This window comes from Dromiciops gliroides, chromosome 4, assembly GCF_019393635.1.
Source record: "Dromiciops gliroides isolate mDroGli1 chromosome 4, mDroGli1.pri, whole genome shotgun sequence".
Lineage (NCBI taxonomy): Eukaryota > Metazoa > Chordata > Mammalia > Microbiotheria > Microbiotheriidae > Dromiciops > Dromiciops gliroides.
Window position 1 is genome coordinate 403342704 of NC_057864.1, and position 17370 is coordinate 403360073.

The 17370-nt window shown below is 39.3% G+C and overlaps 1 protein-coding gene and 1 long non-coding RNA gene across 3 annotated transcripts in view; one reads left to right on the forward strand and one right to left on the reverse strand.

Moving 5' to 3' along the window:
• The window catches only part of LOC122726650, a 70524-nt gene extending 57295 nt beyond the window's left edge, over positions 1 to 13229 (forward strand). Inside the window, exons 2-3 of the long non-coding RNA XR_006352813.1 lie at positions 11290 to 11389; positions 13169 to 13229. This is a non-coding gene — a long non-coding RNA (uncharacterized LOC122726650). The remainder of the gene's footprint in view (positions 1 to 11289; positions 11390 to 13168) is intronic.
• PRKN (parkin RBR E3 ubiquitin protein ligase) overlaps positions 1 to 17370 on the reverse strand; it is a 1788167-nt gene that overhangs the window by 131621 nt on the left and 1639176 nt on the right. The gene's annotated exons all lie outside the window — the stretch shown is intronic.

Consider the following 17370-nt stretch of genomic DNA (forward strand, 5'->3'; position numbering starts at 1 on the left):
ATACTTACCTGAGGCCAGAGCTATTTAATCTGGAGTTCATCAACCCCAATTTAAGGGGTCAATGAAGGTATTTCAGGGGGATCTCTGAACTTGGATGGAAGAAATTACACCTAACTGAAAATTAGCATTTCCTTCACTGTTTCATTATGAATGTAGGCAAGAAAAATTATTCTGAGAAGGGATCCATAAGCTTCAGACTACCTAAGCGGTCTTCACACACACACACACACACACACACACACACACACACACACACACACACACACACACACACACACACAGATACCAAGAAACTTTGTTCCAGACAGACACCAATTGATGGTTTTGATACTTCATCAAACTTTCTGACTCCAACCCTCTTCCTCATTAGGGAAATGATGCACATCTTACATTTCCCACTTTTCTTCCTTTTGCTGCCCATAGCTTAGTTAATTGCCTTTTTCTTCCCCTTTGTATAAGGCCACACTCTGATTAGGGAGCCCGAAACACAACTGGTATCAGTGGGCCTTGGATTTGACTATATCTATATATTAGGCTGTTGTTGTTTGTCCTTCGTTCTTGAAGAGGACCATGGCTTTGGGGTGATGTCATGACTTGCACTGAATTGGATTTCAGTGAGAGAGGGCTATGCAAGGTCACCATCCTGACTCTCTCTCCAGATATTTATGGCAATTGGGGTTAAGTGACTTGCCCAAGGTCACACAGATAGTAAGTGTCTGAGGCCAGATTTTAATGGAGGTCTCCTATTCCACTATGCTACATAGCTGCCTCCAGTTCCTAAAGATATTTGATGTTGAAGCAAAAGGACTCTGGAAAATAAAATGCAGTCTCCATAATGTCACTCTCGGAATGATTCTGTATTTTGCTTTTTTTCCCCTTCTCCTATTCATTTGTCATGTTTTGCAATTTTATGGAACATGAATTAGTAAGTTGTATCTCCCCATCAGTAGCATCAGTCATCTACATTTTGTCATTCCTTCTCATGGAGCAAACCCCTAAGATAATCAACTGTAGAGGTACATATTAAAAGATACCTGAAGGATGATTTAGAAAAAGAGAAAATAATAAAAAATTCAACTGTCACAAAAATTGAAGGAAAAACTGAGCCATACAAAAGGTTAGCTCTGGCATTCCCTGCATCCTTCCTCTTTAACGCTGATCTTGTACACTAGAGACCTGGATTTTTGGCTTACCATAACCCAAATATTGATTTGGACATTTTCCTTTTATCTCCAGGTAGGAATTGTCATTCTCTCCTCTTTTCTGAGATTTGCTGGGCCACATTAGCCAAATGTTGGTCTCTCTCCAGGCAGGTTACCAGATATACTCTCTTCTAATCTTTGCCCAATTATCTCAGAAAAATCTCATCTACCTTCTCCTTTTCTATCCTTTCCTTTTTCATTTTATTTGTGAGCCAAAATATACACTTAGTTATGGCAGAAAAACTTAATAGGTATCCAAGTGATTCAACACACCATGGGGGAAAAAGCTAGATATTTTGAAATAGAATTAAGCATGATAAAGAATAGGCACTATCAACCTCTAAAGACCTTTTATTATCTCCACAAAAGCCTTCACCTATATCCCCACTCTCTCTTAAACTAGCTTTTCTTCAGACACTAGCATTCAAGATAAACAAAAATGACTTCTTATTCATTTTCATTGTTTTTTTGTTGTTTAGATGCTAGCATTGGAACTTTTTTTTTTTTTGCTGAAAAAAACTGTTATTGCAAGTGTACAATATTCAGCTTTTCTCCCCAGTTGTTACGGTTCTGCTGTGCTGAAATTACTTTCCTTTTGCTTCTTTAGGGATCTATTGTTTTCCCCCAGCAGAATGTAATCTCCTTGCAGGGATTCTTTGCTTTTTGTAGGCTCAGCACTCAGGACACTGCCTGCTACCTAGTACTTAATAAATGCTTTTATTTTCGATTGAGTTGAAATAAGCTTTTGTGGTGAGTAGCTCTTCTCCCAAGGTCTTGCAGGATTTTATATTTAAAAAAAAAAAGTACTTTAGAACTGCACTCTCTGACATGAAAGTATCCAGACTAGTTTGAGACCAATACTTAGAAATGAGTCTAGTAAGTTCTCATTTAGCTCCAAAATAGGGTCTTATGACGCTATGGCAGCTAGTTTCAGGATTCTGACCAGTTTAAACTAATTCTTCTAGCTCCATTTTACTACCCACTTACAATGGACATTAGTGGGTTCACACTAGGGATCCTATTTTATTAAAAAAAAAAAAAGATAAGACTTTTTTTTTTCCTGGACAAATGTCTGAGATACTAACTTAGAGGAAAACAGAAAATCATAGAGAAGGGCAAATTGTATGAAGCATTAGCAATTGGAGGTTAATCACTCCTTGGGGTATCAAGTTCAGCACAGTTTATCTTAATTGATAATTTCATATAACGCTAATGATATAGGAAAGTCAGAGAAGTTCCAAGTAGGAAGAAACTTTATAAGACATCTTTTCCAACCTATTTTTGAACAGCAGTTTCCTCTACAACATTCTGAGAAGGGGTGGTCCTGTTTCCACTGGAAGACTCCAAACTTGCATGTTGTGTCCCCCACCCCCATTAGAATGAAAGCTTCTTGAGGGTAGAGACTCTATTTTGGTTTATACTTTTGTGAGAATTGGAATGACACCCCCTGCTGGGAAAGATATTGCAGGGAAGGATGAGGAGAAAGCATGTGATTTAGAAATCATGTGACTTTAGCATCTGGAAGTTACCTGGCGTCTGGAAGTTGCCTGGTGTCTGGAAGCTACATCTATAGAACCACCTGTAGGACCTGTCAATCAGAGCTACCAGCTGTGTGTGTGGACAGCCCTGTTTTTGGTTTCTCAGGAGGCTTCTGGGAGAAGCTGAGGAGGAAGTGGGCCTTTTGGGTTGGAGACTTTGGCTTGGTGGCAGGGGAGGTAGATTAGGGAGAGCAGGCAGATCTAATTCTCTATCCACATGTTTCTCTTTACTAACCCCTAATATACTTTAATAAATAATTAATGCCCAAAGATTGGTGCTATACATTTTCTAATTTAAGGTGACCACTCATTAGATTTTAGACATCATAGCCCCCTTACCCTTGCATTCTCAGTACTTAGCACAGTGCCCAGCACATAGTAAGAACTTAATAAACTCTCTCTCTTTCTCTTTCTCTTCTTCCCTCCTTCCCTCCCTCCCTTCCTCTCTGTCTTTGACTTTGTCTCTCTCTATCATTTGTCTCTCTTTGTCTATTTATCTCTGTCTCTGACTCTGTTTCTCTCTTTCTCTCTCACTATCACTCAAAGAAATTCATAGCACTTTTGAGCAGCTTTTATCATTGGGGAGACTTTCCTGATATTAAGAATATTTACCTTTCTACAACTTTTATTCATTGCTACTTGTTAGTCCAAGAAGATACATCTAAATAATCCCTTTTAAAAATGGAAATACTTCAAATACTTGAAGGCAGACATTGCATTCCCCCTGCACCATCTCTTCTCAAGGCTGAATGTGTTTCTTCAATGGATAAGGTGTCCTTGCCATTTTGGTCATGCCCCACTGGATACATTTTATTTTATTGCCTTTCAAAAATGCCATTCCCACAAAGGAACACAATATTCCAGGATAAAATGTAACCAGGTTATTAGGGATTCTATGACTCTACTAATGTAACTGAATCTTGTGTAAAATTTTTTGGCTGTTATGTCACATTGTTGACTCATTGACTTTGCAGGCCACACCATTCTTTTTAATTTGTTTGTTTTTTGTGGGGCAATGAGGATTAAATGACTTGCCCAGGGTCATAAGGCTTGTAAGTGTCAAGTGTCTGAGGCCAGATTTGAACTCAGGTCCTCCTGAATCCAGGGCCAGTGCTTTATCTACTGCGCCATCTAGCTGCCCCCTCTTTCTTTCTTTCAAACATGGACCAATGCCTTGAATATATTGATTCGCAAATTTGTGCAGTTGATTTTTTTAAACTCGAATTACCATTTTGAACCTGTTACATTTCTTATCAAGCTAACCCTGTTAGATTTGAGTCACTGTTTTAGTTTGTCAAAATCTTTTTGAATCCCTCTTCTATCATCCAATATGTTAGTTATTCTCTCCAACTCTGTGTCATCTTCAAATCGTATAATGCTCTCTAAGCCTTTGGTCAACTAGGTGGCACAATGGATAGAATACTGGACCTGAAGTCAGGAAGACTAATCTTTCATGAATTCAAATATGGCCTTGGAAGCTTACTAGCTATGGAACCCTGGGAAAGTCACTTAATCCTGTTTGCCTCAGTTTCCTCATCTGTAAAATGAACTGCAGAAGGAAATGGTCACCATTCCAGTATCTTTACCAAAAGAATCCCATGGGGTTGGATATGATTGAAATGACTGAACAACAATGACAATCTAAGCCTTGATAAAAATGTTAGATGGAACACGTCCAAGGGTAGATCCCCGGGGCACTCGATGAGAGATCTTCAAATCTGATACTCTTTTTACCATTATTGTATAGACCTACTCACTCAACCAGTCCTGAATCCCCTTAATTATATTTTCATTCAGCTGACATCTCTTCATCTTTTTTGTTTGTTTGTTTGTTTTTTTAAGTGAGGCGATTGGGGTTAAGTGACTTGCCCAGGGTCACACAGCTAGTAAGTGTTAAGTGTCTGAGGCCAGATTTGAACTCAGGTCCCCCTGACTCCAGGGCCAGTGCTCTATCCACTGTGCCACCTAGCTGCCCCTTCTCTTCATCTTTTACAACAGGATTTTATGAGAGATTCTATAAAATGTCTTGCTGGAATCCTCCATCTACCAGTTTAGGGAGCCTGATAAAAGTGAAATGAGATGAGTCTGGCATAACCTCTTCTTGTTCTCCTTTTTGGAAGCAATTGAAGATAAGTTGACTTGCCCAGGGTCACACAGCTAGTAAGTGTCTGAAGTCACATTTGAATTCAGGTCCTCCTGACCCCAGGCCCAGTGCTTTATCCACATGCCACCTAGTTGGTCCATTCTTGCCCTTAGAGTCATTAATGCCTTTTCTATATTATAATAAGCCATCTTTTTAACAATATAGTCTGGAATTCACATCAAGCTCATCAGATTTTGTTCAAAGAATCTTTCTTTTTCCACTTTTTTTGTAAACTGGGTCAGCATTTTCCAGTTTCCTGTCCTGTGGTACCTCTCCAGGTCCCTCCTCCCCCAAAGATCACTATTATGCCTCAGAATTCCTGTCCATAAGTTGTTTTAGTGTCCTCAAATAGAATTCATCTGGGCCTCAGGGTGACATATTCATTGAGATGGAACTTCCTACTATCTCCTCACTTATCGGGTTTCCAATCCCTATTTTATTTTTCCTTATACAAAGATCATTCTTTCTAGGGGGAAAAACTGTAAAAAATGAGTCAAATAATTTTGCTTGTTCTCTGTCATTCTAGATTTTCTGAGCAGCAGTCATGCTTCTCTTTTGGTCTTCTTCTTGCCTCTCAAACAGCTTTAAAGACAAATCGAAAAACTTTTAACTTTAGCATTTATCAACAGATTTATGTCTTTTCATCTTGGCTCAGGTTTATACAATTTTGCTAAATGTCTTGCTAAGATCTAGGTATTCTATGTTTATCTTCTGCTCTACCAGCCTAGTAACTATGCCATAAAGGAAATTATAATAGTGGAATATGACTTGTTCTCAATGATGCTAAATGACAGGTGTTTTTACCGACACATATTTGTGGAGTTGATTTTTGAATCCAAGTATCCATTTTGAACCTGTTATATATTTTTTTTTATCAAGGTAAGTGGCCTGATTAGATTGGGGTCATTGTTCTATTCTGTCAACAGAATTCAAGTCTAGCCTCAGACACTTGACACTTACTAGCTGTGTGACCCTGGGCAAGTCACTTAATCCTCATTGCCCCACAAAAAAAGAAAAGAATAAATGAAAGAATTGATATTGGATCTTAGATGCAATAAGAAGCCACTGGGATTGATTGAGTAGGGGAGTCACATGGCTATAGTTGCATTAGGAAAATTATCTTGGTAGCAGTGTGTAAAAAGGACTGGAGAGGTAAGAGACTTAAGGCAAGCTGACCAATTAGGGACTATTGAAGTAATCTAGGTAAGAGGTAATGAAGGCCTGAACTAAGGTGGTAGTTGTGTGAGCAGAGAGACAGATGGGAGAGATGTTGTGAAGGTAGAAATGGCAAGATTGGCCATATGATATGATGGAGAGTGAGGAGACAAGGATCATGGCAAGTTTATGAATCTTGGAGACTGGAAAGATGGTAGTGCCTTTGACAGAAATAGGAAGTTTGGAAGAGAGATAGTTAAGGGGGAAAAAAATAATCAGGTCAATTGTGAACAGTTTTGATTTGAGATGTCTTTGGGACTGCTGCTAAGGAAGGGATTTAATGAAGCCAGCAAAATGTTATGATTTCAGCCATTTGGGAGAGCCATAAGCAAAGTCTACCAAACAAGCTTGGGTCATTAAGAAGAAGATGACAAGTTAAGCTGGAATCTAAATTTGGCTGGTCCAACTCACTAGCAATAAAGTGTGAAGTTGTTAATTCAGGATCAAATCAAATAAACAAACAAGTCTAGAAAGAGACTCTGGCTATCAGCTCAGGGTTTGATAGAGCTTCTAGCCAAAGCCATGCAAAGACCTGTGAGTTCACTTGGATTCCTAGCTGTATTTTCCACTTTTTTTTTTTCAGAGCAATGATGGTTAAGTGATTTGCCCAGGGTCACACAGCTAGTAAGTGTCAAGTGTCTGAGGTCGGATTTGAACTCAGGCCCTCCTGACTCCAGGGCCAGTATGAATTTCCACTTTTAACCTGCTCTGTCCCATACGTTTCAACTTCAGTTAATAAGGATTCATACATTTTAAATAAGGAGTATGTGTATGTGTATGTATCATATATACAATTGTACTTTAAACAGAAAACTTAAAATTTTTATGCTTTCTACCTTCATTCATTTCTTTTGATGTATATCACTGTGATTGGTGAAGGAAAGAATAAACTGGGACTTTTGGTTGTTTTTAAAGTTATTTTAAAAATTATTATTATTGGGGCAGCTAGATGGCGCAGTGGATAAGACACTGGCCCTGGATTCATGAGGACCTGAGTTCAAATCCAGCCTCAGACACTTGACATTTACTAGCTATGTGACCCTGGGCAAGTCACTTAACCCTCATTGCCCCACCAAAAAAAAGCAAAAACCAAATTATTATTGTCATTATCATTACAACCAATGACTTCACTGATATGAGTAGCTCCTGGTGAGGCACTTGCTCTATTAATGCAGATCAACACTTTCTCTAAAATTTACAGTTTTAGAAAGTTTCCCAGGGCACTGAAAAGTGGCTTGGCCACAGTCCTACAGCCAGTATAGGCCAGACATAGGATATGAACCCAAATCTCTCTGACCCTGAAATCAGCTTTCTCCTACTATGCCATGCCATCTTTTGAAACATCTGATCCTGTTTATAAGTCTGATGTAGTATGATTTTGACACATAGGATGTGGGAAAGGACCTTAGAAATGGTCTAACCCAACTCTCCCCCATATTAGAGATGAGGAAATGAAGGCCCAGAGAACACCTTAGAGTAATTTCCATGCAGTAGTCAAGGGGTATGAGAGACCCTAGGTTATATCTTAAATATTCTATAACCATCCCATATATGCCTCTAAAGGAAGCTTAACCACATCTATATCAAATTTGTAAACTGTCTCATCCAGTGGGGAGAAGGAATCAATGGGATGGGGGCGGGGTAAGGAATGAAGATGTGGATAGATGCTCCTAATTTTAGCATGAATAGCTCTTTGGTTTCCATCTGAATCCTCTTCTTGCTCTTACTTTTCTACAAACGAACATACCACATCACATGAAGAATACCTTTCTATACAATGAACAGAGGGAGTGGATCCCTGGGTTTCACCGCTTCCTCAGAATGACCTGGAGGTAAACATGGTTCTGTTTCTCTACCAGGGAAGGGGAGAAAGACTTTCTAATGACACTTAAGGAAAAAGAGCTGAAGGAAAGTATCCTTTTTTAAAATCCCATTTTCCTTCTCACCTCACACTGAGCGGTTACTATAGCAACATCTTCCCTGCTACCGGGAGAACAGTTAAGGGCCTCTGTGAAGTTAACAACAGAATACTCCTTCTTTGGCTCAGAGACAGGAGAACTCTCAGTTGACCAACACTTCCCTGAATATCCAAATTCTTCAATTCCTTATGACATGCTTAGTCCTGGGCATTCTGTGGCTGAATTCCAAAATTCACTTTTGAACTTTGAAAGGAAAAAAATCCCCCAAATACTAAGACTTAGCAGAAATGAATTTTTAAATCTTTTTCAAATACCACCTCCTTCACTCCCACCCTCCCAATTAAGTGGATTGAGTTCAATAAAGACCACCTAACTAAAAATTTCAGGGGAAAGATTTGTCCCCCTCCCTTTTCCCTCACATTACTCTCTTTGCCCTCCTCCCTTTCCTTGGCATAAAATATATTCATTACTGTAGTCCCTATTCTTTTATAGTACTTTGCTGATGCTGGTATGAACTCTTTCCATACTACTGTTTCATGAAGATCAGAGCCCAGGTGGTTTGATTCAGGTCACTCAAGTAGCAGACAACAAAGATGCGGATTTCAATCCTCATCTTCTGACTCCAAATCCAGTTTGTTCCACTGTGCCACTTTCTGGGTATTAGCAAAGGTAGAGGGACACAGATGGGGTTACACACTGGGAATAAGCTCCCCTACAGTTGTAGAAGAGGATGCATTGAAGCTAAGGATGTGCTTTATAATTGTATCCTAGCATATAACTGTGAATGATATTTTATGAGGTTCAGAGTATATTATATATGGGATAACATGCAAATGAATACCTAGTTAAGGCCCAGGGAAGTATATACTTGGATGTGGTAGACTGGGGTTTTCTTTCTGTTTTATTCAGTATTTGTTTTGTATGGCTCTTGCTACTGAATGTCTGGGTCAAGAGCTTAGACGAGGTGTTTAAATATTTCCCTCTGTGTGTATGTATAATCGTTGGACTCTGTGTTACCATCGAGTTAGGACAATGGAGTGATGTGGAGATGAAATTTGACATCTGACCTAAGAAATGTGATCTTCTATGACTGAGCTTACTCAGAAGGAATGCCTATTAGTGGGCTTCCTGAGGGACCAGTAGGCTAGGTTCCCTTCATCCAAAGATAAAATTCTCAAATGAGAAGCATGGTCAGGCTTTAATTTTAAAATAAATTTGAACTCAAAACTTAGCTTTTCTTCTAATGAAACTGGTTAATTTCCCCCAGCAGAATGTAAGTCCTTGAGGGCAGGGACTATATCCATCCATCCATCCATTTATCCATACATACATATGTATACACATACACGCACACACACATATGTATATATATATATATATATATATATATATACACACACATATATATATATCAATCTATCATCTATCAATCTATCATCCATCATTTATCTATCTATCTATCTATCTATCTATCTATCTATCTATCTATCTATCTATCTATCTATCTATCTATCTATTCCCTTGCTGTCTTTCTAGCACCTGGTATAGTGCCTCAAATATATTAAGGCCTTAAAGTTCTAGTCGAATTGAATTGAATACTGTTCCCTCCTTCCTTCTGACCATCCAAGAACACCCTTTTTATTTGCTTATCCCTAAATGTATACTTTTAAAGGGTGTCAGAACTACTAAAGTAAAACTGATATAGAAGTGTGTATGATAATGATCCTGGATTGGTGGTTGATCATGGAGGCTGCCATGACTCAGGGGAGGATAATATTCAAGTTTGGTTCTCCCATGAATCTTTGCTATCACTGATTTAGGCAGGCCTTCAATGACACAGATTGCAACCCATTTACAACTATGCGATCATTGTTCACGTCAGTGGATTGATGCACATATATTGGGCTGATCCCTTTTAAAGAGTCATGGGACTCATAGACCAGGCCTTGTAGTTCTCTGAGGAATGATGTAATCTACAAAATCAGAAAATAATAGTATATGTAGGACTTTTTCATATGCAGAGACATGATGGAAACTATAATTTGGAATTTTCTCAGTAACCCATGAACCAAATAAAATATCTTGGATGAATAGTTTCTGGTTGCTGCCAGACTTTTCATCAGGACTAATTCAATAGCCTCTTATTTGGTCTTTGTACTTCAAGGCTCTCTCCATTTGAATCCACTTCCCTACAGCCAACAAAGTGATTTTCCTAAAGCACAAATCTGGTCACCCTCACCGCCCTCCCCATTTCTCCTATTCAATAAAGCTATTAGTTCTCTATTTTTTTCTAAGATCAAATAAAAACAACTCTACTGGCATTTAAATCTAAAATTTAAAAAATGGAAAAATCTGGTCTCTTCCTACCATCCCAGTATTCTTGTGCTGTTTACTAGCTGTACTAGCGAACTTAATATTCCATGTAATAGTCCATCTTCTATCTCTCTGCCTATGAACTGGATTTCCCCTTCCCTAGAATATATTTCTTCCTCATCTCTATCTCTTAGAAACCACTGTTTCCTTCAAGACTCTTCTCAAGCTTCATATTTTGCTCGAAGCCTTTTGTCCTCCCATCTGAAAGTGTTCTGCCTTGGTACAGTGGATAGAATACAATTCTTCGAGTCAGGCAGGCTTGAATCCAAATTCTCCCTCAGACGCTTACTAGGAATGTAATGCTGGGCAAGTCACTTAACTTCTGTCTGCCTCTGTTTCCTCATTTGGAAAATGGGAATAAGAAAAGCAGAAAGGCAGGAAGGATATAAAAGGCTGGGGAAACGGCAACAGGAATAGCAAGGTCTTGCTAGAAGGGCATCCTGGGTAATCAGGAGAGCCAAAAGAGAAGTAGTAACCCAGGGGGAGAAAAAGAAAGGGCAAGTGGGAGCCTAACAATGACTGCTTCCTAACCCTGCTTTTCTAAGAGGTGATAGGAGTATTGACTCTTGGATGCAGGCAAGTCTGGGACTGAGATAGTGGGCATTAGGCCAGGAAATGTCTGTTAATTGAGGCATTATTCAACATTATGTATTTTTTAAAATGTTTACTGATTGTTAATGGGATTTATTGAGACATATTGAGGGCTCCTGTCCTTTGCGGGGAATGAATGGTAGCTATATGGAATGTGGCTTGAAGGAAAAGGGTACACCTTTAAAATATATTACCTTTGTACCAATATACTAATAACTTGATTTCTTGACAGATAAAATACTGAATAGAATCTACTGGTCAGATTTCTCTTCTACTCAATTTGTTTTCTTTTTACTATGATTACACAGCATGTTCCTGGTCTTCACTATTCCATGAATTCTGCTATTTGCAAAGGAAACACTTGTAGTCCAGGACTGAAGGTCATTCATGACTTCGACAGAGAGCAAGGTCGGTCCTAACTTACATCATTTATATGAGCACACATCTGTTTCAATACTCTGTTATTTGGAATGTTGAGTAAGTCATTGTGTTGTATGGTTCTCAAGGCTCCCTGTTTATTAACTCCCCTTTTCAGACTTTGGACGCATCTCCTGCCTCTGGGCCCCATGTGCTTCCTGTTTGATGATAACTGGTCTCATTCATCAAAAGGAAGGGAGGGAGAAGAAATAGGAGGGATATGGAGTGGAGTGGGAGGGAATGAGAGGGAAGAGAGAGAGAGAGAAAGAGAGAGAGATGGAGAGACAGAGAAGGAATAGAATCAATTTGGAGGTTCAGATGCTATCAGAGTCTGTCTCTCTAGGAGGTGAGGGGTTAAGCTGGCTGGAAATTGCTTCAGAAAATGTCAGAGAGCAGATGAGACCAGTCCAAATGGAAACCATTGTGAACTATCAATGTAGTTTGGCTGGATAAGCAATAGCGACAGTTGGGGTTAGTGCCCAGACCACAGAGAAACCAAGTTTAGTAGCTACTGCTATTACCAGGGTGTCTGATCAACAAATGCAAGGAAGGTAGGAGAAATAAGGGTGTCATATAAGAGGCAGAGACAGATGCAGTGAAATATGAGAGTCAGGGCTAAGTCAAATAACAAAGACAACCAAGTCGAGTGGGAGAGATGAACAGGAAAACTATAGACAAAGGGAACATGAGTCAAGATGTGAGAAAATGCAGGCACCCAAGAGGGAGTGGGGGTGAGAAATATGGTGGTTGTTGTTTGCCCTTCATTCCTGAAGAGGACTACGACATAAGGGTAATGTCATGACTTGGACATAACTGGATTTAAATGAGGGAAGGCTGTGAAAGGTCACCAACCTCACTCTCTCCTCCAGATTCATTTGGGTCCAGTGCAGGATATATATATCGGGACAACTGGAGATGGCCCTAGGTGTTTAAAGCAGTTGGGGTTAAGTGACTTGCTCAGGGTCACACAGCTAGTAAGTGTCTAAGGTGAGATTTGAATTCAGGTCTGCCCGACTTCAGGGCTGGTACTCTATCCACTGCACCGTCTAGCTGCCCCTCATGGTGGGTAATTACTGGATGAACAAATAAGTTGTTAAGGGAAACACATAAAATAGATCAACTGGATATAAAGAAAAATTAGGTTTGGAAAGTAGCTCACAATCCTGACATGGAGAATGATATTGTAATCATGGGAAACTCAAGTATCCAATTGGGTATCCAGACATGCTAAAACTCTGTGTTAAAACTGGAACAGCCAATCAGTTTGTGACTTGTCTTCATGTTAACTTCATCCTTCAAATGGTGGAAGAGGTGATGAAGAGAATTGGCATCTTAAACTTCAGTCTGACCAACAAGGGAAAACTGGTTGCCGAAGTAGATGTAATAGGAATCCTGGGACTTAGTGACTACTTCATCCATCAAAGAGTTCATGATAAAGGAAGAAAACAAAGTCATGGTCTGACATATATACTAACTTTTGGGAGAGTAAATTTCAAAGGGTTCAAAAAAGATATGTAAGATAGACTTTTGCAAGGGAAATTACCCCCCCCCGCCATACACACATGGAGTGGAAAATAGACATCAGCAGAAATAATTCTGATGATGAAGAAAAGGGGACTTAGTCTATTGGCTAAGCCATGTTTTAAAAAGCATGCATAGAAAGAAGTTAGGGCAAGAAACTGAGGCAGAATACAAAAGAAGAGCATGGTCTTAGAAGGAGAATGCTAAAATCCAGAAGTAATCACTTTTTAATTTTTTTTTTTTTTGCAGGACAATGAGGGTTAAGTGACTTGCCCAGGGTGACACAGCTAGTAAGTGTCAAGGCCAGATTTGAACTCGGGTCCTCCTGAATCCAGGGCCCGTGCTTTATCCACTGCACCACCTAGCTGCCCCTTAGTAATCACTTATTAAGTGGTTACTTTGGTCATTGTGAAGAGTACTGGGAAATGAGCTAAGGTTGCAAAGGAAAGGTAAGAGTCAGAAAAAAGATTTCTAGAGCAATGTTGTGGATAAGAGGAGGATCAAAGAAGGGCCACTTTTTTGGGGGGGGCAGATGGGATGATAAGGAGAAATGCTGAAATAAGTCTTAATTTACTTGTTTCCCACCTCAAGAACAATGGTCATCTGATCAGGAAGCAGGGAATAGAGATTGCTAAAGGGGAACTAAAACAGAAGCTAAGGAGACAGTAAGACAGCATCTAGGTAGCTTCAAGGAGTCCAAGGTACCAGACTTAGTCAACCTGTATCCTAGGCAACTTAAAGAAATAAAAGATGACATTGCTAAATTACTATCAATGATATCTAGGAGTTCTGGAGGAATGAGAGTAGAATTGCAGAATTATTATAGAGCGAATGGAATGATATTTTATATATGTATACACACACACACACACATATATGTTAAAGTTCTGGATTTAAACACTTAATGAGCATTTCCCTATGCAAAGGAGAAAAGAAAAAGGAGATTGTATGTGACTATGGGTCTCTATTATGCACAACTTGCTTTACCCAAATGTCCGGATTTTAAAAAAACAACAAGAACAACAAAACAAGGAAAACAAGGAAAAGAGTAGAATCTGTATTGTAAACTGTAGGCCACTGTGTTTGATTTTTACTTAGGGAAAATTAATAAACACATTTTAAAAGTGATAGTTTATGAACATAAAGAAAGGGAATTCAATCACTAAAAGTGATCATGTTTTCAATCAATCAATAAACATTTATTAAATGCCTGCAATATGCCAGAGATTATACTAAGTGCAGGAGGGGTGGGTTTCAAAAAGAGACAAAAGAAAGACCCTTCCCTCAAGGAGCTTAAAAATCAATAGGTCATGCCAGACTTATTTCCTCCTCCTGCTGCCCCTTATCATAGAGTATCTATACTGATTGAATATGCAATACTATAAGTGATGTGGAAAATCACAAGTAGCCTCTGACCTTGTCTGTCTCAGACAGACCCTGGCCTTTCTGTGTTCCAGCTGCAGCTGAAGCCTGTCTCTCCTTTGTCCTTTGTAAGGTAGGTAGTCACTAACCTCATCCTTGTTTGATATACTTGTATGTATCTTGCTGTCCTATGATGATGACTATAGCACTATACCATGTCTACTCTTTTTGTATATAACCAGGTGGGCTACAAGACTCAGGGCCCATTGTTGGAGGTTTGACACCCCGTCCCCCCTTGGACCAATGCATAATAAATTTTCTCTCTCTCCACCTTGAGTACCTGGCTGAGTATTTTCTGTGTCAATTGTGCTGTAATATAAGCACTGACAAAGTATTTCATGCTATCCTTGTGGATAATATGGAAATATGTGAACTAGTTGATAATCTATTTTGGTGGATTTAGAACTGGTTGAGTAAGTGGATCTAAAATGTACTCATTAGCTATCAGTTTCAACTTGGAGGTAGGTCTCTAGGCTCTACCAAAACCAGAATTAAATTCAATAAAAATGCACTGAGTATCTACTATGTGCAATGAATTGTACCAAAGACATGGTGACAAAAATCTTACTGTCCTTACCACCAAGTAGCTACTTTAGGGATGATAGTGGCAGTTTAGCATAAACAAAGATAAATACAAGACAGTTTTAAGAGGCTGAGGACATCAAGTACTGGTGGAAGGTTTGGGGAAAGCTTCATGGAAATGGTGGTAGCAGAGACCTGAAATAAGAATGCTCAGAGGCAGAGAAAAGGAAAGAACACATTCTAGGAATAGGGGACAACTTCCTGCACACTCATATAGACGTCAGGTTTGATCAATGGTAATAGCAGTCTAATTTGGCTAGAATGTAATAATGTGTCAAACAAGACTGGAAAAGTGAGTTGGAATCCCTTTTGTGCGTGTTCTTAAACACCAAATGAGGAGTTCACATTTTTATCCTGGAAACAGGATAAAATGGGGAGGCATTTATTAAGTACCTACTATGTGTCAGGCTCTGTGCGAAGTGCTGGGGGAAAGTGATCTCACTGTATTCTGCTCTGGTCATATCTCATCTTGTGTATATGTTCAGTTCTGGGTGCCACATTTTAGGAAGGAAATGGACAAGCTGGAAAGGATATAGAAAAGGGTGAGCAGGATGTCCAAAGGACTGAAGACTATGCCTACATGGATTACTTGAATGAACTGGAGAAGAGAAGACTAAGGGGGCACGGGTTAGCAAGAGAGAAATAAGGGATAGCCCCAGTGTAGCACTTGTAATATTAACAGACCTGGAGTAAGGCCCCTAGAGCATGGGATGAACTTTTCTATGGAGGATTTACAGGAGGGAATGGATAAAAGTCACAGAGGAGGAGAAGACATGTCTAAGTCATGATCTTCATTGTGGGGAGGGCTATACATACTGACGAGATCACAGATGACTGAAAATTTTATTACTGTTTCATGAAGCGTGACTAGTATTTATATAGAACTTCATGGTTTATAAAGTGTGTTATGTTACCTCATTTTATCCACTCAACAACCAAGGAAGGTGGGTGCTATTTATATTTATATTTTACAGATGAGGAAACTGAGGCAGACAGGGGTTAACAGGTATGCTAGCTTATATGAAGGCATTCTGCATAATAAATAGAAAGATGGAAATTTTGTGGATTGAATAAGAGAAAGACCTTCAGAATAATTGAATTTAAATTGGAATTTCAATGAAAAGGCTCCATAAACAGTAAAATGTTTTATTTTTTCCTAGCCCCAAAGAATAAAGTTCATGATTACCCTTTTCTGGAACTACAAATGCACTAAAACATTATAGTATTAGCAAAGGAAAATCAGCAACAAGAAGGATTGTGAGCTTACTTCTCCCCCAGAGAGGGAGGTTAGGATCTTGTTTTCTGCTTGATGAGATGAGAAGATAAGGGGTGCTAATCTTCTTTACGACAGAATATAACAGAATATTTTCATCTGGTGTCTTCAATGCTAATTCTGGTGTCAACAAGAAGTAGGTACACTCAAATTTTTCATGACAAGCCCAGATTACACTCACTTTATACTTTCTTTTCCAAGAGCTGGGAAAACCCTCAAAATGAGGTGATTTTTTTTGTAAGCAGATCTAAGTGTAGCTGTTGACATTCCAGTATGTATTACTTGGGAAGTCAACAATGTTTTGGCATCCCCAGAGACGCCAACACAGCACAGAAGCAGAGGTACCGTGGGAGGGGTGCGTGCCTGTGTGGCAATGACGCAGCAATGGATGATTACATCCTGTTGCATAATTGATATTATAACCTTCAATATCCGGCTTGGAATAAAGGTATCAGATTTCCATCACAGCGAAGAAGACCCATCATACATATGCTTAGGCTCCGGGGCAATTCTGTATCTCTTAAAGTTCTTGAGGTTACTTTAAAGACATGATAGCTGGATCAGGGTGAGACTGTGCAACATTAATTGTCCCTGTGCATTTTCTCTGGTCCATGGCCAATCAATCTCTAGTCTGGGGGGTTGGGGGTAGGAGGGGTCGATCAACAGAAAGGTTAATTCTGAGGCATCACTGAGCACTTCAGTTCAATTGAAGAAAATATCAAGTAGTCCTCATATGAACTACATCTCTTAATTGTCTTCTATGGACAGAAACTGTACAAGCTGGCCCTAAGGTAAGCGTATAGGACTTCTGAGGCTAGTTAAAACCCAAGGTGAATCTTGAAGGAGACACAGAGGATTCTTATTGCTCTGAGTAGGTGAAGGATGACCCCAAAGTCACCATATGCCTTCTAGAGGCCTTACTAGAGGCACTGCACAACAGCAGGGTAATTGCTGTTTATTCCATGACATTAAGTGACGCATGATAGATGCAAAAACATTAAATCAACATGTCATGATACAAAGATATGGAAAACAGAGGTGAATAGACATATATCCACACACACACACACACACACACACACACACACACACACACACACACACACATATGCATGCAGAGTGTCCCGAAAGTCTTAGTGCAGTTTTAAGCTGAAAACATTTGGTATTTTTACAG